The sequence below is a fragment of the Apteryx mantelli genome, unplaced genomic scaffold (genome assembly GCF_036417845.1).
Source record: "Apteryx mantelli isolate bAptMan1 unplaced genomic scaffold, bAptMan1.hap1 HAP1_SCAFFOLD_40, whole genome shotgun sequence".
Taxonomy (NCBI): domain Eukaryota; kingdom Metazoa; phylum Chordata; class Aves; order Apterygiformes; family Apterygidae; genus Apteryx; species Apteryx mantelli.
Window position 1 is genome coordinate 2,480,882 of NW_027118755.1, and position 27,971 is coordinate 2,508,852.

The following is a 27,971-nucleotide window of genomic DNA, read 5'->3' on the forward strand; positions in this document are numbered from 1 at the left end:
TTTTTTTTTTTTTAAGGTGAGGATGCCTGGGCCGGAGTTTTCTCCGAGAGCAGCCAGGGTTAGAGTCTCATTGCTTGCAGTGAGATCCAGATCACCCCTTATGTGTGGTCCATGTAGGAGAGTGGCATGAGGCAACACAGTGCAGGGAAGCAATTCCTGCAGTGCTGGGACGATGACCTCAAACTGCATCTCCTCTAATTTCCAGCACCCCCGCTGTCCATAGACATCCCCCCACATCTGGTGATGTAGGGCTCCTCTTTGACAGTGAAGGGGAGAGGAACTCCTGGAATGTAAGTCACCTCCTCTGAAGGTAAATGACTGACGGGATCAGAGGAATCACCATGCGAAATGCTTGTTCCCCTCTAGAAGGAGAAGAAGAGACACAGCTCAGGTAGAGACACATAAATGGTGGACATCCAGAATTAGGTGAGGTGGATTTCCCCCCCTCTCCCAGAATAAATAGTGTCCCCACCCATGTCCTCTCCAGAAAGCCTCATGAGCAGCTACAGTGGCTGCAGATCCTAGGCAACAGCAAGGTGCTGAAATGTGATATTGTTGTGCCAATAAAAAAATGTTAGAGAAATGAGCATCAGTTTTCACAATATTTCCTGCGGGAGATAAAAGGCAGGAATTTATGTCTGATGTAGATGCTGTTTTCTCTGCTGAAAGCTGATCTGATGGTGCTGTTAAAATGTTGTTGCTGTTATGCTCTTTTTATGCTGCTATGCATTTCTCCTTTATGTTTGGCTTCATGCATTCTTTCCTCCTGACGGCAATGGGCTATCTGTCACCGCTTGCGTTACAGCACTGTCATGACCTCCTGAGTATGTACTCGGCTAGTGGCTGCCTCGTGGGGGGGGAGGAGGTTTCCTGGCGCTGCTGGTGGCCGGCGCTGTGTTCCAGTTACCCTTCTGCTGGTCCCACTGCATCGACCATTTCTTCTGCCACCTGTCCCCCATTCTCCAGCTGGCTTGTGCTGGCAGTGATGTGTTTTGGTTTAACTTCTCGTGCTGTAAATTCAGCATCATGCAGAGGCAAGAGCAACTGCAGCTCTCAGCTGTCTCAGGGGCTCCTGTGCCCTGAAGGAGGAGGCATGGGCAGCTGCTTGAGGAACAGCGGGTGAATCAGGCTGAGAACTGGTGCAAAACACTTGCCCTGCTGTAGGCACACTGGCTAGTCTTCTCACGTGGCATGCTTACGCACAGCTTTTAGTGCAATAGGGAAGAGGCCATTCAGATGTGCTTTCAGCTGACAAAGAAACAGATCTTGGGTGAAGGTCATTGATCTTCTATTATTCCACCTATAGCTTGCAGAACGGTAAAATTTCTAGGGTTTAATATCCAGGATGTGAGACAACTACACTGATTTCACAGAGACCATGATGATGATGATATACCAAAAAGGAAAACAAACAAACAAAAAACCACACACCCACACACAAAAGGATCTCAGGAAAGTTGTGTGGCAGCTCTTGTCTACCCATTTTATCCTGTAAGTGCACGGGAACCCTCAACCTCGCAGACCTCAAAAGGGGGCTGTTTTTCTCACAGTGTGTGATCACACTGAAGTCTGCCTCAGGATGCAAAAACTGCTGGAAAAGGCTAAAAAGAGGCAGTCTAGAGCAAGTCTAGTGCCAATTTATGGTGTTGCTACAGATCTCGACAGAACTTCGATGTAATCAACAACAGAAAGGTGACTTTGTCTCCTGCACAGCTAGATGAGATGCATCTGACTTTTCCAGGTGTGGGAATCTGCAGTGTCAGAGCCTACATCCAAGTGAAGGGCCTTAGTCTCCCTTCACGCTCAGTGATCTAGTCCTTGTGGCCACTAGGGTCCCTCGCAGACTAAAGCACCTGCCCTGCCCATGTCCATTTGTAGAGACACAGAATAATGGATACATAAGACAATAAAGTTTCATTTGAAGATGCGGCTCTGCCTTCCTCTTTCGGTTCCTCCTTCACCACTTCTTAGAGGAGGGAATTGCACTGACTCAATGTGGCTTGCTAGATCCACGGCAGCTGGAGCCATGGCAAAACACACTCTGTCCCCTTTTGCATATAACAAAATCACATTAATTCTATTGCCCAAGCTGCTACTGCAAGACTCATGCACCATGTGCTGCATGTGGCACAAGAGCTATAACTTGAGATGCTTCTGAGCTGATGGACTTCCAGGCGGTGAAGTGTGATGCTCCATCGACATGCTGTCTGGCATCATCACCATTTCCAGCCCAGCTGCAGCTCCGCGTGGTGGGCTCTGGCTCTCCTCTGCCGCTGCTGAGCCCTGGCAGGGAGCAGCTGCTCCCAGCAAAGAGACCAGAGTAGGTTTCCCCTTGTGCTAGAGAGGTATGGAGAGGCTTGGCTTACTAACTGTCACTACTTACACGGTGTTTTAAGTAGGATAATGGAGTACTTCCCATGACAGCCATAGATAGTCCTAAAAAGTTAAAAAAAAAAAGACTATAGGTATTGGGGGCAACAAAAAATTGTCAGTAAAGGAAGTTTATTGTATTGACTGGAGGCACTGGAAGAAGAGAGGTTGGTGGGCCAGTAATAAAAGGTGTTCAGAAAAGAGGAAAGAAGAATGAGGGTGAGAGAAGATCTACCCAACTAGCCTGCTAGATGCAGGCTGTGAGCATAGCCAGGCTACAAGGAGCTTTGGGCAAGGATGCACTACCGGAGTGACAGTCCCAGCACTGCCCCGGAAAGCTCAGCAGGTTTTGTGCAAATCCTGCTGGATTCAGTTTAAAAAAGTCCCAGATGCTCCAGCAAGAGGGTACAAGACCCCCATTGAGCTCAGGCCTGCAGGACAGGGCTTCCCTTGGCCTTTCCAATGGGGGCATCTCACAGGGGTTGATGGCATTGCACAGAGGTTGACGGCGTCTCACAGAGGTTGACACATGGGGTGGTGTGAGAGGAGCTCTGGCCGCATTGGCTTATCTGTCTCTGTGCCCAGGTGGTTGCACTCCAGAGCTTGGCCACTTTCCACTAAGAATTGGCTTGGAAACCTCAAGCAGAGACTTCCCTTGCAGAGGTCCCCAATGCACAAGGCCTGTCATGAGGCAGTTCTGCATGAGCATCCCAACACTGCTCACACCAGAGCTTCCTAACAGAGATGAATGGTGTTTTGGACAGAAAGATTCATCCATTATGTCCATGCAAATAACTGTGGGATAGCACACGGCAGTTTTAACACATCTTCCTTCATTCTGCCTGCAGAGAAACCCATTGCAAGGCAGAGGCTGGCCACTCCAGCTCTGACCAGTCACCGACCATCTTTGTTTTCCATTTGTAGGTGGATTTTAGCATGAGGAAAGGCACCTCCTCCCTTCCTAAGGCCTGCAGTGCTCTAAAGGGGGGACAGTGGGAGCTCTCACACAGACACACATCCCCTCCGCCTTTGGGATGCAATGCCCACAGCTGCAGCCAGACAGCTATGGCACAGCTGTGGGAGAGAGCTGCCTTGGGATCAGGGACTAAGATGCACCCCCTGTCTCCGGGGCTGTCCTTTCCCTGCCTCGCCAAAGCTCCCGGGCAGCTCATTGCCAATTCCCCTCCCCATCAAAGAAAGCTTCGTGCCAATTTTGAAATTTGAAATTCAGCATAATTGCTGTGGGACTCCAGAGGGACATCTGGCTAAACAAGTTGCCTTGTCCTTGAATGGTGATAAAAAGGTCCTAAAGCATGTGACTGCATTCTGAAATTCAAAGAATGAATTCCCTTGCCAGAGAAAACAGGAGAGGTGGAAGTTTCCACATGACGTGTGGGGTCCTCGTGACATGGGGAATAGGAAGAACTAGAGATCTGTGTGTGGTTTCAGGGCCATGATCTCATTGCAATTACAGAGACATGGTGGGATAGCTTGCATGACTGGAATGCTGTCATGGATGGCTACGTGCTTTTTAGGAAAGACAGGCCAGGAAGGTGAGGTGGTGGAGTTGCTCTTTATGTGAGAGAGCAACTGCAATGTATTGAGCTGTGCCTAGAGGCGGATGAAGAGCGAGTTGAGAGCTTATGGGTAAGGATTAAAGGGCAGGCTAGCATGGGTGACCCTGTCGTGGGTGTTTGTTACAGGCCACCTGATCAGGAAGAAGAAGTTGATGTGGCCTTCTACACACAACCGGAAGTAGCTTCACAATCCCAGGCCCTGGTCCTCATGGGGGACTTCAACCACCCTGATATCTGCTGGAGAGACAACATAGTTAGGCTCAAACAGTCCTGGAGGTTCCTGCAGAGCAGTGAGGATAAGTTCTTGACACAGGTGGTGGAGGAGCCAACAAGGAGAGGTGTGTGCTGCTGGACTTTATCCTAACAAACAAAGAAGGACTGGTGGAAGATGTGAAGGTTGGGGGGCAGCCTTGGCTGCAGTGACCATGAGATGGTGGAGTTCAGGATCCTGCGAGGAGAAAGCAGGGCACTAGGTAGGATCGCAACCCTGGACTTCAGGAGAGCAAACTTTGGCCTCTTCAGGGACCTACTTGGAGGAATGCCATGGGTTAGGGCCCTAGAAGGAAGGGGTGTTCAAGAGAGCTGGTTAATAGTCAAGCATCACTTCCTCTAAGATCAAGAGCGGTGCATCCCTAGGAGTAGGAAGTCAAGCAAAGGAGGCAGGAGACCTGCATGGATGAGCAAGGAGCTCCTGGCAAAACTGAAACAGAAGGAGGAAGTATACAGAAAGTGGAAAGGGGGACAGGCCACTTGGGAGGAATATAGGAACATTGTCTGAGTATGCAGGGATGCAACGAGGAAGGCTAAGGCCCATTTGGAATTAAATCTGGTAGAGATGTCAAGGAGAACAAGAAGGGCTTCTTCAAATACATCAGTAGCAAGAGGAAGACTAGGGAAAATGTGGGCCCTTTGCTGAATGGGGTGGGTGCCCTGGTGACAAAGGATGCAGAGAAGGCAGAGTTACTGAATGCCTTCTTTGCTTCAGTCTTTACTGGTCGGGCCAGCCCTCAGGAACCCCAGACCCTGGAGGCAAGAGAGAAAGTCTGGAGAGAGGAAGACTTTCCCTTGGTGGAGGAGGAGTGGGTTAGAGATCATTTAAGCAAACTTGACACCCACAAATCCATGGGCCCTGATGGGATGCACCCACGAGTGCTGAGGGAGCTGGCGGATGTCATTGCTAGGCTGCTCTCCACCATCTTTGAAAGGTCATGGAGAACAGGAGAGGTGCCTGAGGACTGGAAGAAAGCCAATGTCACCCCAGTCTTCAAAAAGGGCAAGAAGGAGGACCCAGGCAACTACAGGCCAGTCAGCCTCACCTGCATCCCTGGAAAGGTGATGGAGCAGCTCATCCTGGATGTCATCTCCAAGCATGTGGAGGAAAAGAAGGTGATCAGGAGTAGTCAGCATGGCTTCACCAAAAGGGGAAATCATGCTTAACCAATCTGATAGCCTTCTATGATGGAATGACTGGCTGGGTAGATGAGGGGAGAGCAGTGGATGTTGTCTTCCTTGACTTCAGCAAGGCTTTTGACACTGTTTCCCATAACATCCTCATAGGGAAGCTCAGGAAGTGTGGGTTAGATGAGTGGACAGTGAGGTGGATTGAGAACTGGCTGAAAGGCAGAGCTCAGAGGGTTGTGATCAGCGGCGCAGAGTCTAGTTGGAGGCCTGTAGCTAGCAGTGTCCCCCAGGGGTCAGGACTGGATCCAGTCTTGTTCAACTTCTTCATCAATGACCTGGATGAAGGGACAGAGTGAACCCTCAGCAAGTTGGCTGATGATCCAAAACTGGGAGCAGTTCCTGATACACCAGAAGGCTGTGCTGCCATTCAGAGAGACCTGGACAAGCTGGAGAGTTTGGCAGAGAGGAACCTCATGAAGTTCAACAAAGGCAAATGCACCTGGGGAAGAATAACCCCTTGCACCAGTACAGGTTGGGGGTTGACCTGCTGGAAAGCAGCTCTGCAGAGGAGGACCTGGGAGTGCTCATGGACAACAAGTTAACCATGAGCCAGTAACATGCCCTTGTGGCCAAGGCGGCCAACGGTATCCTGGGGTGAATGAGGAAGAGTGCTGCCAGCAGGTCAAGGGAGGTGATGCTCCTGTTGCGAAAGGGGTGATGCACTTCGCTTGTAAGAGGGAAGCAGCACTATGTTTATTGCAGTAAGCAACTTAAGAAAGTTCAGTTGTGAATAAGAACGATTTAACAAGGTTTGACTGGCAAGGCTCACTCAGTTATTTACTGCATGAAGGACAGGGTCAGATGCATGAACGATGGAATACCCTCCCATTGAGTCACGAGGTTCAGACTGGACCCCCTTGCTTTCTAAACTCCTTCGCAGAGGAGCCTAGGTGCGGCTGGATCCAGTCCTAGTCCCAGACTTGGTCAACGGTTTATGTCTAAAGGGGTGAGCGTGAAGGGAACCCTCCCGTTGAGTCATGAGGTTCAGACTGGATCCCCTTGCTTTCTAAACTCCTTCAGAGAGGAGCCTAGGTGCGGCTGAATCCAGTCTTAGTCTCAGACTTGGTCAACTGTTTATGTCTAAGGAATTACGTGCACAATTAGTCAGAGCTATAACTCAGGAAAGTTTTGCGAAGTTTGCAAAAGTTCAGCATGCTATTAATCACTTACCAAGGATCTGTCACAGGTAAGGAATCTCTCTCAACCTTGAGGAGTAACCTTGAGAGGCATTCCTGCTCAAGAGGAGGTTCTGCAGTGCAGCCCACTGCTGTGCAGGAAAGCTCAGTGGGCTCTGGGCTACCCCCTATTTATGGGAGGGAGATGATTGACTCATAGTCACATTTGCATACTAGATGGGCCTTAGTTGGCGCATGCTCTACTTGCCCCTACATATGTGCTGTTTACAGGGAGGTCAGGTTGAGGGGGAGAGAGCACATCAGTGGTGGCGGGGGGCGGAGGAGCACACCATCACACCGTGCTAAGTTGAGGTCAATGATATTCACTGCTCTCTCTTTATCCCCGAATATTATCACAGATGGCAACCAGGTCGGTCAGGGAAGACTGAGACAAAGAAGGCATTGAGTTCCTCAGTCTTAGCCTTGTCCATTTTCACTAGCTCACCCATCCCTTTCAGCGCCGGTCCCACATTTTCCTTGTTCAGCCTTTTACCACTAACGTAGAGGTAGAAACGCTTCTTGTTGCCCTCGACATCCCTTGCAAGCCTCAACACCAGCTGAGCGGCTCCATTCCTACATGCCTGGGCAACGTTTCTAAATTCCTCCTTTGTAGCCTGACCCTGCTTCCACCTATATACTGTTTTTTTGTTTGTTTTGTTTTGTTTTGTTTTGTTTTTTGCCATTGGAGTTCAGTCATGGGTTCCCTGTTTTGCCCACCTGGTCTCCTGATGCTTCTGCTTGTCTTCCTGAGTACTGGGATGGACTGTTCTTGTGCTTGGAGGAGGTTGTCCTGGAGGACTTGGCAGCTTCCCTGAACCCCTTTGCCCTTCAGAGCTGCCTCCCATGGGATCCCACCTATCAGTTTCCTGAATAAGGTACCATCTGCTCACTTGCAATCTGCTACTCCCTTTCCTCACTCCCCTCAGGATCTTGGACACCACTGTTTCATGGTCACTACACCAAAGTCCTTCACTGTAGCCTTGATCCTCAGCAGCCTCTCTGCAACACCACATATCCAAGCCCATGGCAAGCAGCAAACTTCCCTAGTTAGCAGGTCAGCTTGCAGATGGGGTCTCTGTCTCCAGTAGGAGGGAGTTTTCCACTTGCTGCTTCTTCTTGGTGTGGATGTGTGCTTCAGGCTCAGCTGGCTCTGATGCTTCCTCAGAAAGAGCTCCCAGCCCCTATTCTGCTTCCAGAGCACCAAACTTATTCTGCAGTTGCAGACTTGCAGGTGGAGAAGGAGCCGTCCTCCTGGTGCCAGAAGTCACAAGCTTTCAGCCTTCCCCATCTTGGGAATCTCCATTTGCCACCCTGCTGAGCACAGCCTCTGGCTTCCCCTCCTGCTCCACAGCTGAGAGTTCAGGCTCTTGTCTCGGAAAGGTCTTGGAGAAGACCTTTCAGTCACTTTTGCATCTTCCCAGAAGCTGTGCAGGCTGCTCATCTCCTTCCATAACACAGCTTGGCGACATAGCTCCTCAACCAGCACACACTTCCTGCAGGCAAGGACACTGCTTCCACCTGCCCTGGCACTGGGGACAGGCGCCAGCACTCCTGAAGCCCCAAACCTCTGATATATGGAGTAATTGCTCCAGTCAGTGCTCACCACTGCTGAGCAGCCCCTTGCTTTCTTCAGGAAGGTCTCTGGCCCATTTCTGCATGCCCTTCTGCACAAACTGCTGCATCTGTTTGCTGCACTCGGGAAGGGAAGTGGGTTAGTACTGAGGGACAATGTCAGAGAAGGAGGAAGTCATGTCAGGAGAAAAGCACAACGGACACATCGGTCACTGGGACATGCGGAAATAACCTTTCAGAGCTAATACAGACACTGGCTCCAAAGGAAACATCTCACTCAGCATTTACTAGAGCACAGTGTCACCCTCACCCATTTCTCTGCAAGCCTCACCTGGCAGGAGGCTCCTTTTCCTTGCATTTCTGCCCCATCACTTCCTCCAGCTTGGCCCCAGCAAATCTGCTTGGAAAAATATCTCTCATGCCCAAGGAGATGCTTGGCAGGAGGATTTCCTGCAGGGATGAAGCAAGAGGATTCTTCACACCAGCATCTTTGTGACAGATTCAGCAAGAATGACCTGCACCTGTGCTCGGTTACATGATAACCACATCTGAGGCAGGAAACTGCATTCACTTTGCATCCTGTTTTCCAGGTCCTAGGCCCTTTCTCATACTGGATCTTGTCCAACTCTGAATTTCTGCAATGTTATCCCCTACAGTACTTTTTCCCTTGCTGCTTTATCTAGTCTGTGTGCTGAAAAGAGGGGCTGGTAGGGAGATGTCAGTGCCCTGGAAGAGTTTCTGTTTGGGGAATAATTTCACAGGAAGGGAAGAGATTCTTGGATCTCTCCAGTGGTCTCATACACACACATTTGCTATTTTGGCACCTTCCACTCAATGGCGTTATTTTTGAGATGGTTATGAGTACTTAAGAAAGAAGGGTCAGAATTCCCAACTTTCTAAAAGAAATGACATTTGGCAAATGTCCGAGGTCTTCTCACCATCATCTCTAGGAATTTTTCTATTCAAATTGAAACAGAGCTATGCAAACCCATCCAGTGCATACAACTCCAGGCAGAATTTGATATTCAGAGTGCTGCTATACCCCGTTGCACAAATTCATAAAATGAAAGAGCAGTCTGCAACGGACACCAGGTAGCGGAGTCCAGCGGCAAGCTACAGCCCAGAGGTCTCAACTGCAATTTGGAGTGTCAGGGTGCCCGAGATCTTGCTCCATAACCAGTCACTCGAGATGCCACAAAGGGGAAATAGAGACATAAGAGGTGCAGCCTACTATCCCAGACATCACATTTTAAACTTGGCTCTCATCACTTAGCAGTAAGGACAAAAAAAATGCATAGAAACCTCTGTCAGGAGTCAGCAGTTACATTACCTTTTCTGTTCAGGAACTCATCGATCTTTTGTCCAAATTTCTTTTCTTGTTGAGGCTTTATAAAGAAAGTCACAGATTTTTTTGACTGGGTTTCTAGGTGGTGTCTCAGGCTCTAACCTGAGAACAAGAAGACAGAGTCTGAATAAAGGGCACCATCTTCCCTCTGCAGTTTGCAGGAATAATTGGACACAGTGACATTTTACAGCTTCTGGAAATTCTATCGTTTATGAAAGTTTCCATAAAAAAAGGCTTGAAAAAGTTTATTTGGAAGTTTCCACTGTTTTCACAAGCAGAACATGCAGCATCCTCAAGCATTACATCAGGAAACCAAGTTACACATTAAACAACGTCAGCACCTGCAGAGGCAGAAGAGTTTTCATCAGCCTGTCCCAGTTCTCTGCCATCCTTCCTGTGAGGAAGTTTTTTTGCAACACAAATCCTCCTCGCTGCCGTTTAAGGCCATCTCTCATCTCTCACTCATAGTGTCCATGGAGAATGGACCAGTCTTTTTTCTTTGCCAAAATCACTTTTTGCCAGCTTGTCGAGATCATTCTGAATTCTGGTCTTGCCCTCCAGCTCATTTTCAGACTCTTCCACATTAGTGTCAGTACATATGTGAAACATCAGCTCCATCCCTTAGGCCATTAATGGAATTATTCAGCATTACCGGACTCCAGACCGAGCTCTGCAGAATCTACTCAACACAGAAATCCATTTTGTCTCCTTCTGTGCAACTTTGACAGAGGAAGGAGGCCTTTAGGAGGCATTTTATTTATTGGAGCCTCACAAAAGACACGGAAATGTCAAAACCTGATGACTTGTAGGACGTGACCTTTGGTCTACCTTCTGAGAGAGGCTTTCCTTGTACGTTACAGCACAAAGGAAACATCAGCAATTCTCACATTCTGATTTTTATTTTTTGCTATCTCACCCAAAAGAAAGAGAAGCAAGTGGAACTTTACAGAGGATGAGAGCTTCAGTCCTTTATACTTAAATCAGCTCTGTCTAATTCGAGGGAGGGTAGGCTGGGAATGTAAAACACAGCGATTCTTCCACATTACACCATGGAAAGACACACAGAGTCCAAAATAAGGAAGAGCAAATGCGGAATTAAGGGGGAACCATTTGCTTGAATACTTATTTTCAAAAAGAACTCCGCAGGTAGACAACGCCTGGCAAGACAGTGCTAACAAACACAAGCTGAGAAGCTGGTATCTTAGTCAGCTGAGTGCTACAGAGGAAAACATACTCACATTGGAAACATGACGCCATTGCAAGAACGGATCTGAAAAAAAAAAGTGTGGTTTTTTTTTGTTTTTTTTTTTTCCATTTGATATGACTGAATTGCTTGTCTCTGGGCTCTGTGGCAGTGAGAGAGACGTGTGAGATGATTCCAAAGAAATTATCTCATTGCTCACAAAGTCAGCAAAGCTTTCTACTGCTAAAAGATGAAGGTGCCTCTCTGAACTCTTCTCCAAAATTCCCTTCACACTAGGCCCTTCTTACTAAGTGTAGAAACTGCATAGCAAATAATTCAGAATGATTAATAGCACTGTCAGGGTGTCCCGAGATCTTGCTCCCTAATGCCCTGGCTCTGGGGGCAGCTCCACCCCACTGCTCTCACCCAGCCCAGGCTGGCAGGAAGGAGGTTGCAGGGGGAAAGTGTTGCCTCTCTGGTCCCCTTTATGCTTCCTTCAGGAAAAAGGTCAGTTTTTCTCCTCTCCTACTCCTTTTTTCTCCTCCTTGCTTTTCTTCCTTGTCTTATATCTCCTTCTCTTGTCCCTTCCACTGCATCCTTCTCTCATGCAGTCTCTCCTCCCTTTCCTTCCTTATTCTCCTTATATCCCCCTCCCTCCTTTCTCATCTCTCTCTACGATCTCCTCCACTCGCCCCTTGCAGCATCCCAGCTATGTGCCTGCTGCTCACCTGTCAACTGCTGAGGCAGAAGTGACCTCAAAACCGTCTCCTCAGCCACTTGCCTCCTGCTACCCTGTCAACTGCTGAGACAAAGGTGACCTTCCAGCTGCCCAGCCAGAAGCGACCTCACAATCCACTTCCAAACTACGTACCTGCTGCTGACCCATCAGCTGCTGAGACAGGAGTGACCTCAAAATAAGTCCCCCCCCCCATCTGACTTCTGCCACCTATCACTTGGTGAGACAGAAGTGACATCACAATAAGCTCCCCAGCCATCTGCCTGCTGACTGGCCCACCAGCTGCTCAGAGAGAAGTGACTTCACAATCACCTTCTCAGCCATGTGCCTGCAGCTTGCCCATCAGCTGCTGAGGCAGAACCTGAACATATGCTCCCAAGCCACCTTGTATCCGCTGGTCTAATACAGGATGTTAACATAGTGACCTTGCCTTCAGGTTTCCAACCACATAGGCATGCCTCTGGCCTATCAGCTGCTGAGAAATGAATGATGTCATGCTCACTTTCCAAGCCATGTGCCTGCTGTTGGCCTATCAGCTGTTCAGATACAAGCACCTTCCCAACCACCTTCCCAGCTGTCTGTCTGCTTCTGGCTTCCAGCTGCAGAGACAGAACTGACCTCAGAAGGAGCCCCCCAGCCACGTGCCTGCTGCTGGCCTAGCACCTGCTTAGAAAGAGGTGACCTCACAATAGATGCCACAGCCATTTGCCACTGCCGGCCTATCAGATGATGGGACAGAAGTGAGCTCAAAGTAAACTTCCTAGGCATGGTCACCTTCTGGCCTATAAGGTGCTGAAAGAGAAGTGACCTCACAATGAGCTCTCAAGCCATGGGCCTTCTGCTAGCCTATCAGCTGCTCAGATAGGAAAGACCTCACAATCAATTACCCATCCATGCACCTGCTGCTGGCATATCAGCTCTGAGGCAGAAGTGACCTCACCAGAAGCTCCCAAATCACACGCCTTTTGCTGGCCCATCTGCTGTTCAGGCACAAGTGACCTCACAGGGACCTTCACAGCAATGTGTCAGGTGAGGGCCAGTCAGCTGCTGACAAAGAATTGACGTGGTAATGTTGATTTTCTGGCATAGGTTTCATCAGCAGTGGTGACCTCACAACGCCTCAGTCTGCAGACTCAGGATCCACACATCTGCCATATGGCAACCTGTATCGTCCTCTCGCCTAAGGTGAAGTTGTCTTCTCTATTGGGTGGCACCTCTGACTAAGCCCACGAAGCCTGCACACCTGCTTGCAGACTGCTGGCACAGCAGCCCTGAGACAAAAGCGAGCTCCCAGTCAGCACCCCATAAGATTGCTCTTGGCACAACAGTTGCTGAGACAGCAGAGGCCTCATTATGAACAGCCCGGCCAGACGGCTGTTACTGCTTGCATCTCCTTCTACCCCAAAGCTGGTCTAGCTGCCGAACAGCTTTGCTGACTGATGTTGTGACCTCACAATGGTCATAGCACAACAAAACATCCATTAGGTACAATTTAGTACCCCAAAAGAGGATTCTCTTTTGTCTACGTATTACCTAGAACAACCCTATGAAACTTAGGAATTGGAGAAAGGCCTGGAAATAATTACTGGTAACACTTTCTAAGAGGATGATTTCATGGCAGGAATGATTATGAAACTGAAGACTACAAAGCAAGACCTTCGGGTCTGGGTCAGAGTGGGAATCCTTCCAACAGCCAGAAGTTTAATCCCTTCCCAAACATGGAATGAACTTAACTAATCTTCCGTGCATGAGGGTGAGCAAGCGTTATCCTATTTCATGCACTGACAGTTTGAGAGGGATAGAAGGACTTAGGCAAGAGCATCTAAAGTGGTGGCACCAACAGAGCCGGTATTTAGGAACTGTTCATCCGGGGCTATGAGAAGCATTATAGCAAAGACAAGTGGTAGGACTGGTCTTTCACCTTCCTTCAAGGCACTGAAAAGCAAACCAGCTAAAACTTAGGGAGTCGTTTTGGAAACATCCTTCATGCGGTTTAAAGGGTCACAGGTCTCAGGCGATGCAAGAGGCACCGAGCAAAGACAACAGCCAGGATGCTGAGAGACATCCAGTGACATCCTCTCTCCAAGCTGCTTGGAAATGCAATTTTCAGAGCAAACAGAACATTTGGAAGGGCACCTGGTGAGACCACAAGCAACCTGATAAAAGTCTGCCCAAGAGCAGGGCTTGGAGGAACTGTGGTGTGTACAGAAGCTCAGGAAGTGCTCTGAAATGGATTTCAAAGACACCAAATGGGCAAAATTTCCTGCATGAAAACAAACAAATAAATAAATTTATAAATTAATTAATTAAACAAAAAAAAAGAGGAAGAAGCCCCCCAGACCGAGATAGTCTGATGGAGTCCTGCAAAGTCTGCTTCTCAACCCCTCTTTTACTAATCACTCTGTTTTATGATCCTCCTGGCCAAGGGGCTTTAGGACATGGACAGGTGGTGAAGAATCCATGCATGTTGCTGTGTTTTGGCTATGATGTTTATTTGTGCATGCCTGCAGGCACAGGTGTGCATGCGTGTATACGCTTGCCTTCATGTGAGATCACATCTGGCTTCATGTGCGTATTGGTGCCCACAAATGAGTTGGGGAGTTTGTGCATATGCTGAGTGCAGGCGTGTGTATCTGGCTGGCAGGTATATCTGAGTGTGTGCACACCAGTACACATGCTTGCACTCATAGACACAGCTCTGTACATGCATGGGGGGGGGCGGGTAGGGGAATGTGTATGCCTGTACACACAGTGTGGAGGGCTTGCATGTGTTTGAGCAAATGCATGCACCTCCATGTGCATGAGTCTGTGCACATTCATGCACTCAAACCTGCATACATGTCTGCATGTGTGTACCCATTTCTTGTGGGGGCATCAGTGTTTGTGCAAGTGTGTGCATGTGTATGTGATAGCATGTCTTTACAGGAGTGTCTGTGTGCGTGCAGTTGTGAGCACACTCACACATTTCCTTGTCTGTGTTTGTATGTGTGGGTGTGCATACGTCTGTGTGAATGCAGAAGGGTGTGTCAACAGCAGTGACAAATCTCTCACACTCTATGTCTTTGACCCCACAGCCTCGCCCCTCTCCAGCCCCTGTACACCCAGGTTCCCATTTGGATCCACAACCATCAGCTCAGGACAAGTTTCCTCTTACCTGTGTGCTCACTCTTCAGATGGCAACTCCAGCCTCTGCCTCTTCTGCACATTGCTGCTGTGGACACTGGCCACACTCCTTTCTCCTGATGCCATCTGAAGAAATGGGAGTCCCACGCTTCAGAGGGTTGGCTTTCAGCAAAGGAAGAGAGACCTTTGCAGAGCAATACAGCAGAGACATGAGGCTGTTCCCCAAAACACAGCCTCCAGAGCTGACTATGGCCAAGGAGCTCAGTGGTCAGCAAGCTAGAAGGAATCATTTCCTCTCTCAGCAGAGCCTAGCAGTCACATTTCTGTGATGAACAAGGCCAAGGAAGGGCTTTGGATGCGTTTCATGAGACAGCAGAAGTGAAGACTACATTGAAACACAGCACAACTTCATCTTTTGAAGGAAGCTCAAGAAGCAGTAAGGGAATGTTCTAATGATTACACCCAAGAAGACCTCAGAAACCTACACCCCTTTGGAGGTCAAGCCTGTGCAGATGAGGGGAGAGGGGAGAGGCTAACCTGAGCGCTAACTGCAAATCAGAAAGCCTCACCTGATACCTGAAGACTAAGCAATAAGAGGAATCCCTACAACCCTAAGACCCACCTGCCTCCTTCAAACCCCAGAGCCTTCGAGCTGTCTTCCAAGTCCAGCTTGAAGCTGGTCAACCAGTTCTTCCTTCACTTTGGGATCTGTGTGTCACTTGGGACTGAGGAAGAATCCCTGACCCCAGGCTGATCGGCAGCCCAAGGCACCCCCATGGGGCCAGTTGGCCCACCCAGACCCACGAGCTTTTTTCCGGTCCCTGGAGCAGGTCATGCCCAGCATGCACTGGGCACTTGGTGCCAGAAGTGAGAACCTGACAGGGCTCACTCCCCCCACTCCCCAACTCACTAGGGAAGTGAAAAAAACTATCAGAGTAGAGGTATTTCACCAGCAGCTGGGTCGTGTCATGGGTCGCGTGCATGTACAGGGCCTTCCACTTATTCTGTATCTCTCATGTTTCTTCGCAGCGCCAGACTAGAGTCAAGCTCAACCAGGTCTTCTTTCCCCACTGATTCCATCAAGCTCTTTCCCTTGGCTGTGGTTTCACTAGAGAGTAGGTAGGGACAGTGGGAATCTCATTCATCCATTCATGCATGTCACTAAGTAGACGACAAGGCATTTGGCTATTTACTGAACAGCAACCAAAGTGGTACCTTTTTCAAATTGAACTTAAAGGCAACTCGTCCACCAAAGGCAACTCTGGCAAACTCGTCATCTGGGACAAGATTTTATGCCCCACTAGCTCCTTGATCCACCACCAGAGTCAAGGCAAAACAGAACCTGGGATTCCAGAAGGCTGAGCAGACACGTCATCTGTGTGAAGCATTTTACTGTTGCCTTCGGAGAGAAGAACTTCTAAAGAACGTCACTTTTATGATATTTGCCCAATTCTATGTTGTCAGCCTTACCTAGGCTGGCAAAACTGTGGATAACATCTACTGAGGAAAGGAAAGCCCTTCTGCTGAAGAACCTTGCAATCCTCTTTTGTTGGCCATTGGAGAACCCAAACTACATTTATACCACTTTCCTCGAGCACTAACCGGGAATCCCAGGAATCCAACATCAATGGCACTGGTGAGTTCCATCACCTGCTCCTTCAAGTGCTGATATTTCCACACTTTTTCCATCGCTGCATCCCCTAAAGATGACAAAATACTTTCAAAATGGACTGATACATCCACTGCCCATGTCCAAGACCCTTTTACCATTACCAAACTTGCCTTAAAGAGCTCATCATTTTTATCCCTCACGTTAGGTTCCAGAAACACCACCCAACCTGTCCTCTTAGCCTCATTAGACATCATCCTGTACAAGATGTTCTGCCTCTTGATCTGGGCATCTTGGACTGCAGGACAGTAACCAATACTATGGGAGCACGTTTCCCATTCAACAGGACAATGCCTGCATCTTCTCCTGGACCCTTCCCCTAAAGCTCTGGCCAAGCACTCCCTAGCTGGGTAGACATTGGCCTGGACTAGTAACACCATCAAAATTTTCCTGTGAGGAATTCACCTATAATGCACCAACCAATCATTACTGATGTTGTCGTTGACAGAATTCTTGACACCATGGCCTTGACTGTGCAGATTTATCCAATTTTCAAATCTGTGTTTTCTCCACCTATTCAGGTTAGGGAAGATGACCTTTGGAACAGACGTCTCCCATTTGCATGCTACCTCCCCCTCTTCCAATGTGGCCAGGATTACTCTAACAGCTAATCTATTTGTTGTTGATCATATTTATCTACTCGACCTCCCGCGGCAATCCACAGACACAAAATTCTCTCTGAATACCTTCTTCTGGAACAATTATTCTGATAATGTCATCTTGGGAGTGGGTGATACAATGCAACCAATGAGCCTGTATATTCAGAATCTGGCTCGCCAGGGTGCCATCCCCAAGCCGCTCTCTCTCATGCTGGATTAAAGAATAGAGGCACGCATGCTGGAAGGTAGATGAAGCCAGCTCTTCACCACCGTTCTTATGTCCCAGTCAAAGGATTGGGGGTATGAGGCATTTGCACCAGGATGATCTGCTGCATATAACAGCCTCAGGATGGCATGCCTCTTCAGGACTTCATCACTCTGCAGTGGTTTCAAAGCTTATCAAGCTCCTCTTGCAGCTCTGGCTTGGAAGGACCAATCCATGGGTCCAGCCCCAGGCCCAAATATCTCTGAGAGCTGCCCGGCTCCATCATATTTAGATTAGAGCCATTCACCTTCCATGGGTCACAGCCATTGATGGTAACAGAATCTTCTGTGGGCCTTATAAAGAACCCGTGACATTTCTCAGCCTGCAACCTCAGCCCTGTCAGTTGGCAGAATCCCACCATATTTCCCTGCATCCCATCACAAGAGTCACTCAATACGACTAGATCATCTGCAAACACCAACAATGTAACACTTTTTCTGCCATGCTTAAATCCATTCCTGATCTTCTCCAACCTACATAACAGCGGGGCTACTGATAAATTGAAGAACGCTGAGGACACTGGATCTCCTTGCTCCACTGCAGTGAGGACCTCTATCATCTCTGACTGCTTTCCCCTCTCCTCCAGCTGAGTTGTGGTGTTATCACGCATATCAGCGATGATGCCTGTTACATGACCATCAATGCCTCTTTGTTTCAGAGCATGAAAATATGTCTAACTGAATCGATGGCCTTTGTCAGATCCACAAAGACCACCCCCAGGGCTTTATGTTCTCTTTTTGCATACTTTATCAGGATCTGGAGCACTTCCAGATCTTCCGAACAACCTGACGCTGATATAAAGCCCCTCTGGCGGCTATTAATCATACATACACTCCTCAGTTGGGCTGTTAGGAGTCTTGAAAAGAGCCTCAAGATAATCAGCCTGATGGCAATGGGTCACCAATTATTAATATACAGATGTTTCACTGGATCTGCGGACTTTGGTATTAATATCGTTCTGCATTCTTTGATCCCCACCTGGATCTTCCCAGACAGCAGCCGGGCTCTATGCATGATGCAAAAACAGGTTTGCAATGGTGTAGGCCAGATGTATAGAAAATGGCAATAAAAAATGAAACAGCAAAGAAATTAAGAAAAAAAATATGATGCAAACAAGACGTTTTATTATACTTTCCCTTTTAAATATTTTTTGCATGTGTTCTTATCATCCTCCTTTTGTTCTGTTTTAATATGTTGGACTTTGGGGCATTGTAATGTTTTTGTTTGTAAAGGAAAACGATTTTCAAAATTGGGGTGGGATTCAGTTACAGAAACAGAGACATCTTGGTGCCACTATAGACACCCTGGTACCCTCTGCCAGCCTCCAGCTTCAGCTCCAGAGGGGCTCTGGTCTCCCCTAGGTCCTGCGTGATAGCTGCCAGTCCCAGGGAAACACCTCAGAAACACAGGCGCCTCTAAAATTGACACTAGATGCTTAATGTTTAGGAAACTGAGCTCTGCCTGGAAAGTTGAAGAATATGCTTCAACATTAAAAAAAAAAAAAGACACATTTTAGTACCTGAAATCCTTGAATAATTTTAATAAAATGTTAATGTTTTCCTATAGTGCCAAACTGGGAATTTCCAGGAAGAAGCATGTTAACCTCAGGAGAAGAGATATTCATCTTCCCCAGGACTTGCGTTACTACTGCTCTGTCTATTCTATTGTGTATTTAATCTCAAGAATCTTTCCTGTATTTCTGCACATCCTTATTAAATCAACCATTTCTGAAGTCATCTCTTCAGAAGACTACCTGGACATACCCATTACGTATTGTCCATTCAGTTTTCCTCCTCCCGTTATTCCTTGTTCATTCAGACACCTATCAGCTACCCAGCTGCTGCTTTGAACTACAAGGATTTTAAAGCTTGCCTCCTCTTTCAGTAGTTTGTTTAATTGTCTCATTAGCCAACTCCTTACCTGTGTCTATAGCTATCCTTTTCTATCTCTTTATCTGAAATACTTCCAGCAAGGTTATTCCCTGTGGAAAGTGGCCTCCAGTGGAGACAACTTGGTCTTAATGTACAGTTGAGGAATGTATTTTTTTTTAATTAAACTGTGTCATGTTTTCTCTTTTTCACAGTCAAGACAAATCTTTCCATGTCTGTTTGTAGGTAGTTCTCTAAATAAAGCAGGTGGGAATTGATGAATATGAGCTGTAACATTCAGCTACAGGCTTCAGTGGAAAAAGGTTAGATATGAAAAAGAGTTATGTGAGTCCCAGGTGGCTGAGAAGAGAAATGGTGGGGCTGGGGGTGTGGGGGAGAAGATTGTCTGTGCAGCGTCTGACCACAAGTATCCTCCTTTTCCTACATGCCTGAACTTCATTAGGAGACAATCTGAATCAACATCAGGTATAGAATGTTGATAAAACTTTTTTGCTAAGCTGAAAAATGAAGACAATTTAAAAAAGAAAAAAATAAACAAGGATTCTTTTTTATTAGGTGCTCATTGAAACCGTCCTTTTTCAGCTACATTCCTGAAATCTCTCCAGTTAGCCACATGATGCTTGAAAACTTGAAGAGAGTTATGGGAAGAAACACTGCTCCTTAGGGTACTTTTTGTGTTTAATGAGCCCTCTGGTGCATTCGTGCAGACACTGAAAGGAGATTGAACCAATGTCTCAAGAAGTTAAAGCCAGAAGCAAACTCAAAGGTTTCTTAGCGCGTTAATGGGTCCCACAGAGGGCCATTACCAACAAAGCTGTTAATGGGAACCACAAGTTGAGGTGCCCTTCCCTGGGGGCTGGTTAGCGTAGAAAATCAGAGGCACCAGTTACAGTTAGTCAAAGGAATGTACAGGAGGCCTCAATTCCAAATAAGCTCTTGATGTGTTTTATCAAGCAAAAACGGTCAAGCACAAAAGTCCAGCCCTGCAGAAGGGTGATCCTTTCCCTCACACGTTGCTCAGGGCTCTTCCTGGGGTGGGTAGGAGGGGTGATGCCAAGTGTAGGACAACGGTACAACACCTCCCGGGCTCCCTGAGGGGTGAGCAGGCAACAAGGCCCTGGTGCTGTAAGGAAACGGTGTCTTCTCGTAGGCCTCGCTGGCAGAGACAGCAGCCATAGGCAAGGTGACAAAGACCTCAGCTCTGTCAGGGACTTTCAGCCTTGCCACCAGTCCTGACCGTCCCCGTCAGACATCCTCCACTGTCCCATGCCTGCTCCTCTTTGCCTGCAGACCTTAGCCACCTTCTCCCTCCCTACACTCTCTGTTTCCCCACCTTGCTTTGACCTGCTTCACTCTCCCTAGTTCCACTCATGTCTCTCCATACTCACTGGGTGTTGCTTGAAAAGCAAAGCTATGGGCTCCTGTGATTTTGCTGATGCCTGAGGTGCCCAGCAAGCCACCTGGCTTCTTTCAAAGACCTGCTAGAGCTCCTCACTCACCTAAGATATCCCACTCCCAAACGTGCTTGCGTCCTGTGCAGTGAATTGCACATCCTTGTTCTTGTGCTGGCCTAAAATCCCAGCTGCGTTTCCGTTAAACATGACCATGGCATGCTCTCTGTGTTCTCCATCCTGCCTGCATCAGCCACACTCCTACACGCACACAGCTCTTTCCCTGCACTCCTATGTGTCCAGTAATGTTCCTGCTCTGCCTGCCATAGAGGGACCTCACTCCAGGAGATTCACACATCCTCCAGAGAAGGGTCAGCTCTGTGGTCATGATTGAGCTCTGTCCACCCGTGCCCCAGCAGCATGCATTCCCCATCTCCCAGGCTAAGGCATACACACAAAATGGAAATGTCTCTATCATCCCTGATATGGTGAGAGCCTTCAGCCCTGCCATGCACCCAGCACTCAGCTCCTCCCCCTCTGCCCACACACATCACCTCCTTTAATTGTCTGGGCTCAAACATGTGTGTGAAGATTTACTGAAGCTGTACTGAGTGCCTTTCTCACTGCCTTCTCCTCAACCCTCTGTCCCATTGGCTAGTGCTGCCTCTCAGCTGTGACCCATTGGCCTTTCAGAAGGGCTTCCTGGATTTTCCTGGTGCTTGTTACAACCTTTCTGACTCCCTCCAGAGATCTTAGGATGGGACAATGTGCTATTGGCTCTAATAGGGGCCTTTATGACCAGCTTTTAGGAAATGCTTGCATTTTTATGACTCCTGTGTGTGGAGGGGGGGAGCAATAGTCATGGAAAAGCACCAAATATACCAAAGCAGGCACCCAGTGGACTGCCAAGAAGAACCATCTGAGATATCCCCAGGCCTGTGGCTGCAGGGCAAGGCTTCTCACCATAGAAGTGGATCCAGCCTCATCCACTCTCTAGAGAGGGAAATCAGCAGTGTCCATGCCATCTGAGGACTAAAGGGGTGAGTTCTGGTGAGACCACCTTTCACCTGGCCCATTCTAGATGTGTACTTCAGGATGGGGAACCATGCCTTGTATTGATCATGTTGAGTACATTGACACTGCCCACACAGGATGTCCTCATGAAAGTGAGGTTAAACAGGAGAACTAAGCCCTGGCTCCTCCTTTCGGCCTTTTTGAAGATGCATACAACTTTTGCTTTTCCTCAGTCTCAGGATCCCCACAACCTTTCAAAGATGATACAGAGTGGCCTCACTGTGACTTTGGCCTGTTCTCTCAGCATCCTTGGATGCAGCCCCTCAGGTCCCATGGACTCTTCAGGGCTGAGTTCACTCAGGTAACCCCTGACTTGATCCTCATCCACTAACGGATGTTGTTTTCTTCCTTGAGTCCTTTCTCTAGGCACAAAGGCCTGGGAAGCTCTGCCAGCAAAGAGTGAGGCAAAGAAGACATTCAGTAGCTCAGACCTGTCTGCATCTACTCTTACTAAATTCTCTGCTCCATTCAGAAGCGGGACCACTTTTTCCTTGTTTATTCTTCTACTGTTAATGAAGCAGTACCAGCTCATCTTGGTGCCTGTGATGTCCCTTGCAACTGTCAGCTCTAGGGGAGGTTTGGCTTTCCTAAAGCCATGTCCAGACAGCATCCCTAAATTTCTTCCACTGTAACCTGTCCCTGCTTCCACCTCCTGTGTACTGCTTGTTTGCATTGGAGCTCAGTCTTGAGCTGCCTGTGTTGCCAAGCCATCTCCTGAGATGAATGCTTGTTTTCCCGAGTATCAGAGTGGACCATTACAGTGCTTGAAGGATGCTCTCCTCAAAGACCTGCCAGCTTGCCTGAGCTCCTTTTCTGGTCAGAGCTGCTTCCCACAGGATTCCCACAGGATTCCTGTGCCCTGAATAAGTCGAAGTCTGCCTGTCTGATGTCCATGGTCTGTACCCTGCTACTCTCCATCCTAAATTCCCCTCAGGATCCGAGACTGTACTGTTTTCATGGTGACTGCAGCCAAGGCTGCCACTGAGTGTCACATCTCCAGGCAGTTCTTCTGAGTTTGCAAGTACAGATCCAGGTGACTCATAATGGTAGCTGGGCTAAGAAATTGTCCTGCTATCCTCCAGGGACCTCCTGGACTGTCTGCGCCCTGCTGTGTTGCCCTTCCAGGGAATGCCAAGGAGATTAAAGTCCCCCATAAGAACCAGGGTCACTGTTCCAGAGACTTACTGAAGTGGCTTAAAGAACACTTTGTCCACTTCTTCACCCTGTTGGAGTGGTTTATAACTGCTACCACAATGTCACCCTTACTGGCCTCTCCTCTGATCCTCACCCACAAGTGTTCACCCAGCCTGCCATCTCTCCCATAGAGGAGCTCCACACATCTGAGCTGCTCCTTCACACAGAGGGCAATTCCCCTCCTCCTCTTTCCTGTCTGTCTTTCCTGAAGAGCTTCTATCCTCCACTGAAGCAGCCCAAGCTGTGTGAGTGGTCTTATCACAAATCAGTCATTCCCACAATGCCAGCACTTCTGTGACCACACACACAGCTGCAGCTCCTCCTGCCTGTGCTCCAGGCTGAGTGCAGTTGGGTACATGTGGGCTGCAGAACCTTAGTTGTGGCACCAGGGCCGAACACAGAATTACCACGGTGAAAACTGTTGCTCACAGCCAAGGACCCCGTGTATGCTAAGGCCCCATTTCAGAGCAGAGACATGCTGACCTTAATGGCAGATCACCATGCCATGATGAAATGAGGTTCCCACTAAGAGAGCAAACCCTGCAGTCCCCAAAGCCAGGCAGAAACAGGGCTTGGCTGTGCAACCATGCCAGGAGAGGAGTTTTCTGCCTGAGCTGTCTCAGTGGCACTGTGAGGCCTGTGATGGAAGTGAAGCCAATCTCCAGGAAGGAGTAGGTCCTGCTGAGAACATCCCTGAGAGTGGACAGGCAGCAATCCAACTACACTGTGATCACTGTTAGCATGTTCCCTGTTTCCATCATCAGGTAGGTGAGTGAGGTTCAGGGAGAGGAGAACCATCAGGATTTGAGAACATGGGCGCACGAGTGGAGATGCTGGTGTGAAGCTTCTCCCATTCCTGCAGCACCCTCAGACGCAGATGGGATGATTCTTGCCTCAGTACCATGGTGTTGGCGTTCAGTTGCTGGCATACAGGCATCTCACCCCTCTGAGATGTCCTGGGGAATCTGTCCAGCACCCATCCAAAAGAGCATGGCTTTCCTGTAGCTCCTGTGCTGTATTTTCCTGTGGTTGTGCTGGGCACCCCAGTCCCCTGACACAGCACTAGAGACCTTTTTTATTCATTCGAATGAGAGCCCTGAGTTAGCTTAGGACTCTGCAATGCAAAGATGGGCACTCATCTTAGCTTTGTAGTAACCTGGGCTCAAGTTGGTTGGAGCCTAGAGAGAGACCTCGCTCTCCTTATGGTGAGCTCCTCTGTTTGGTCAGCTGAGTAGGTCTGCAGGCTGCCAGGGACTGGTTGATTAAAGCAGGCTCAGATGTCCTGAATGTACACCTCTGGTGTCATTTCAGGTCACCAAGGATAGTTCTTCTCCAGCCCTCCTAGGCCATAGCTGATGCTCCAGAAGGATGTGGGTCTTTTAGAATTGCTCCATAGGAGCTTGAAGACATTTGAACATGTCTTGGATCACCTCTGGCACCTCAGATGTCACCAGCTCTTTGTGTGTGAGCAACTGATTCCTCCCCTCCATCTCCATGGATTAGAATGGGAGCTTAATCAAGGAGCTCCCACACAGACACAAATTCTGTGTGCACCTTAACTGAGGGAAGAGGAATCCCACCTCCTCTGGGTCTGTGGCATGCACAGGAGGGAGATGAATTGCCCCAAAGCCTCTAACCAAAAAAGAGACACCTGCGTTGACTCATCTGAATCACTGCCCTACATGGGAAAACAACCCCCTCCCTATCACTTTCTGCATGTCCTGCCTGATAACTGGGGAGGAATAGGGATTTCCAGAGGAGGACAGTTTCCTCTCTCTTAGACAACAATGCTCTGATAGGAGAAATCACACTGCTGGACTCCACTGCTCTCTCCACAGTTTAGAGAGGGAAGATAGGTGATTACTTTAGCCTACTTCAAAGTGCATTCCCCAGGAGGAACTCTACTGCCTTTCAGGAGCTGTCAGCCCTGGAGACCCCAGGGACATCTCGAGGAAGCCTGTGGGGTAAAGAAGTCACACCTTTGGTTGTGCCTCTGCTCCTGAGCTGGGCCAGGCTCCTGGGACGGAGAGAGCTCATGGCAACCTTGCAGGTGTCTAGGATGTGCCTAGAGCTGAAACCACAGGCATCGCTATTTAGAGTGCTCCTAGATCAAAGGCAGAGTCCAGGTGTGCAAGAGCGGGCAGCTCACCAGTGCCTTCCCTTCTACTTCATAGTCTTCTTTCAGGACTGATTTCCAGTGAGGTATTCCCTACGTGGGGTTTGGGGAGGAGCTGTCAGAGATCTTCTCACTTCCCCTCAGTCCTGCTCTGCTCTTTTGTCAGCCCATGGGCACTGCCACAGTCCCTCCGCACTGGGTAAAGCTGAGTCTCCATGTGCCCTCCTCTGACCCCCGGTAGGAACGAGCAGTGCCTATCTCTGCTCACTCTAAAGTAGGTGCTCAGAGCAGGCCAGGGGAACAGAAGGAGAAGGTGCAATAGGCACAAGGGCACAAGTAGCAGCAAGGGAAATTTCAGCTGGGCATTAGGGAAAAAACTGTCAGCATGAGAGTGGAGCAGCAGTGGTGCAGGGGCCCAGAAACTTTCAGAACTTGTCTGGACAAAGTGCTGACCAACATGATCTAACTGGGAAGTTAGCCATGCTCAGAGCAAGTGTGAGTATCAGTCTCCAGATGTCCCTCCTGACCCAGATCCTCTGGGAGGGGTAAGAGGTCCCAGGACATGGTAGCAGACTCCTGTGGTGCTGAGGCCTTTCTAGCAGTTTGTCACTAGTAGATGAGGAGCTCTCTGTCACTCTCTAGTCTCTGTGAGGTGCGACTCAGTCACATGCTGGTCCCCATACCACCCTCACGCAGTGCCTTTCCTGAGGAGTGAAGGTGCCCCAAAGACCATCCTCAGCTCTGATCACCTGGGAGGGGTGAAGCCACAATGCTCAGTGTGCAACAGCAGCCAAGGGGCACAGCAGCAAGACTAGGGAGAGGAAATGGGAGACATGTGGCTCTACATCAAGAGGCATGTAGAGCAGCCAGTGGAAAAGCTCTTCCATTTCCCACCTGCATCATTTGGCCGTGCATTTGAACCTTCTGCAGACACAGGCCCAAGAGCCACCGGCCAGCTCTGACCCTCTGGACCCTGACGCTCACAGTTCCCCATTACTACTGTGTGGCCACCAGGGATGGTTTTGGATGTGGAAGTCTCCCAGATGTGGCTGCAGAATGTCACCACCTGCTCTTGGAATTCAGGCTGAATCTCACTGTCATGAAACTCCTCCAAGGGTGGCAGGTCCCTCTTGCTGGCTGTCTGCTCAAAAACAAAGCACTTCTCGTCTGGGAAGAAGTGGCAGATGCATTCCTGGGATGCTTATAGAGATGGGCTTCCTGGCTGCTACCTGCAGAGATAGGACAGAGAGCGAGCTCACAGGGTTTGGGTTTTTGTTGCCTTACGCTGAAATGCAGGTGTCCAGAGCTGGATGCATCCTGTCCTTCCTGAAGCACAGCACTGAGCGCAGCACCATTCTCCTACCAGGCTTTAACTTCAGCGCATTCTCCAGGTACTCATCCTCAGAGATTTCCTTCCCATCCACCTTCAGTTGCAATGTGAAGTCCCACACGGCCCAGACAAAGGTCAGGAAGAACTAGAAAACTTTGTCGGAATCCTCCAGTTCATCTCCACTCTCCCCAGGTGTTGCTTTCACCTTTACATTCTCCGTCAGCTTCGTCACATAGCTGGGGTGCTGGCTAAGGAAACAGAGACCCTGGATCCTCATGCAGGGAGGGGTTAACCCTAACCCTAACGCCACCCTCCCCAGCCATCAGCATTTAATGAGGAGAAGGGGAGATTCTGCAGGGACAGAGAACAGCCTGGAGTCACCAGCAGGAGTAGAGCTCAAAGCCTCAGCCCTGAGGTCTGGAGCACAGGATCCCTGAGGAGCCAGAGCCTGGTCACTGGGCACCACCAGGAGGTTCTGATCTCCCCATAAAAAGCAGCCATTTGAGGACCTGGGACGTGTGAACCCCTAAGCTACTGCTCAGGGAGATGGGGCCTCCCTGTTGCTGCTGCCCCACTGAGGACACTGCAGCTGGTCCTTGTCTTGCTGGTCAATGGTGCCCTTGCTGTTATAGACCAGAGTGCTGGACAGCAGTACAGCTAGCACAAAGATCCATGCGTCATTCTTGGTGTTGCCCTGGATCAATCTTGGCTCGTACCAAGAAACTCTGTGCAAGGCTCCCTAAGAGTGAGCAAAGCCCCAAATGCCCACGCCCTGAATGCCTAACCATGGCCATGGCAGGGTCAGCTTTGTGGAGACACCCACACACATGACATCACCATGTCTTCCTATAGCTCTCTTATCTTCAACTCTTAACTCTCCGAGTTGCACAGCTTCTGATTATTAAAGTTCTCCCTGAGCTCCCCATTCCTGGTCTGCTGAAGTCTACCAGGAAGTGCTGAGGAATTTGGCAACTTGCCAACCCCATGAACCTTCTCCTAGCTCCTATGGCTGTCAGCACCACAGAGACAGCTCCAGTTCAAAAGACTGGGGATCCCTGCAAGGCACTAGAGTTCAAAGGGCCCACCAGCCTAATGGCTGCTGAATAATCAAAGATCCAGAAGGAGAGGAAGAGAAATGAATGATCCAGAATGAGGGAAGAGGCGGTGTTCCACCAACCAGCATGGACCCAGCCACAGACTGGTTCCAGTAGCCTGCAGACAGCCAGGATGCCAGGCAGAACGAGGCCTCTGACAGTCAAAGGCAGAGGTGAAGGATGCCAGGCAGGACTTCATCAGCCAGAAGACTTTACCCAGTTAGCTCTGCACTAGCCTCCTTCCCCACAGCCTCTGTCTCTTCCTGGCACACCAGTGCAGGCAATGAGAACACCTTGAGTCCTGCCACATGGCTGGGCCCTTGAGAGCTTCCACAAAGTGCTCTGTTGCCACAAAAGGAAGTCTCTACTTCTCCCACACCTTCTCCACATCCCCCCACCCTTCAGTGTTCGGTAGCACCAGAGTGTGTCCAGGCCAGCAGGGCTGAGGCACACACCACATCCAGATACCTTTGGTATGGGCCTGCATGGTGAAGCCCAGGGAGAAACCTGTGGAGAGGATGCAAGGGGCTCAGCAGTGTTAGATAGAGAGCAGGAAAAACCAAGGTATCTTGTCTGCCAGGGGCTGGGACCTGTGCAGCTCACCACCTCTCTCACCTGTTTGCTCATGAGCCAGCCTGTTCATGAGGTGGGACTTGCCAGCGCAGTGCAGCCCTGTGATGGCCACCACCACCACAGGCTACATGAACTATGACAGCACCTGCAGGGTCTTCTGCTGCACCACCAGCACCTGCCTCTGTGTGGTCTCAATCAGGCAGATGGGCACTTCTATGCAGATTTCAGATGCCAT

At 49.2% G+C, this 27,971-nt stretch overlaps 1 pseudogene; it reads right to left on the reverse strand.

Moving 5' to 3' along the window:
• Positions 1 to 194: 194 nt before the first annotated feature.
• LOC136996461 (guanylate-binding protein 1-like) lies at positions 195 to 27,971 on the reverse strand (annotated as a pseudogene).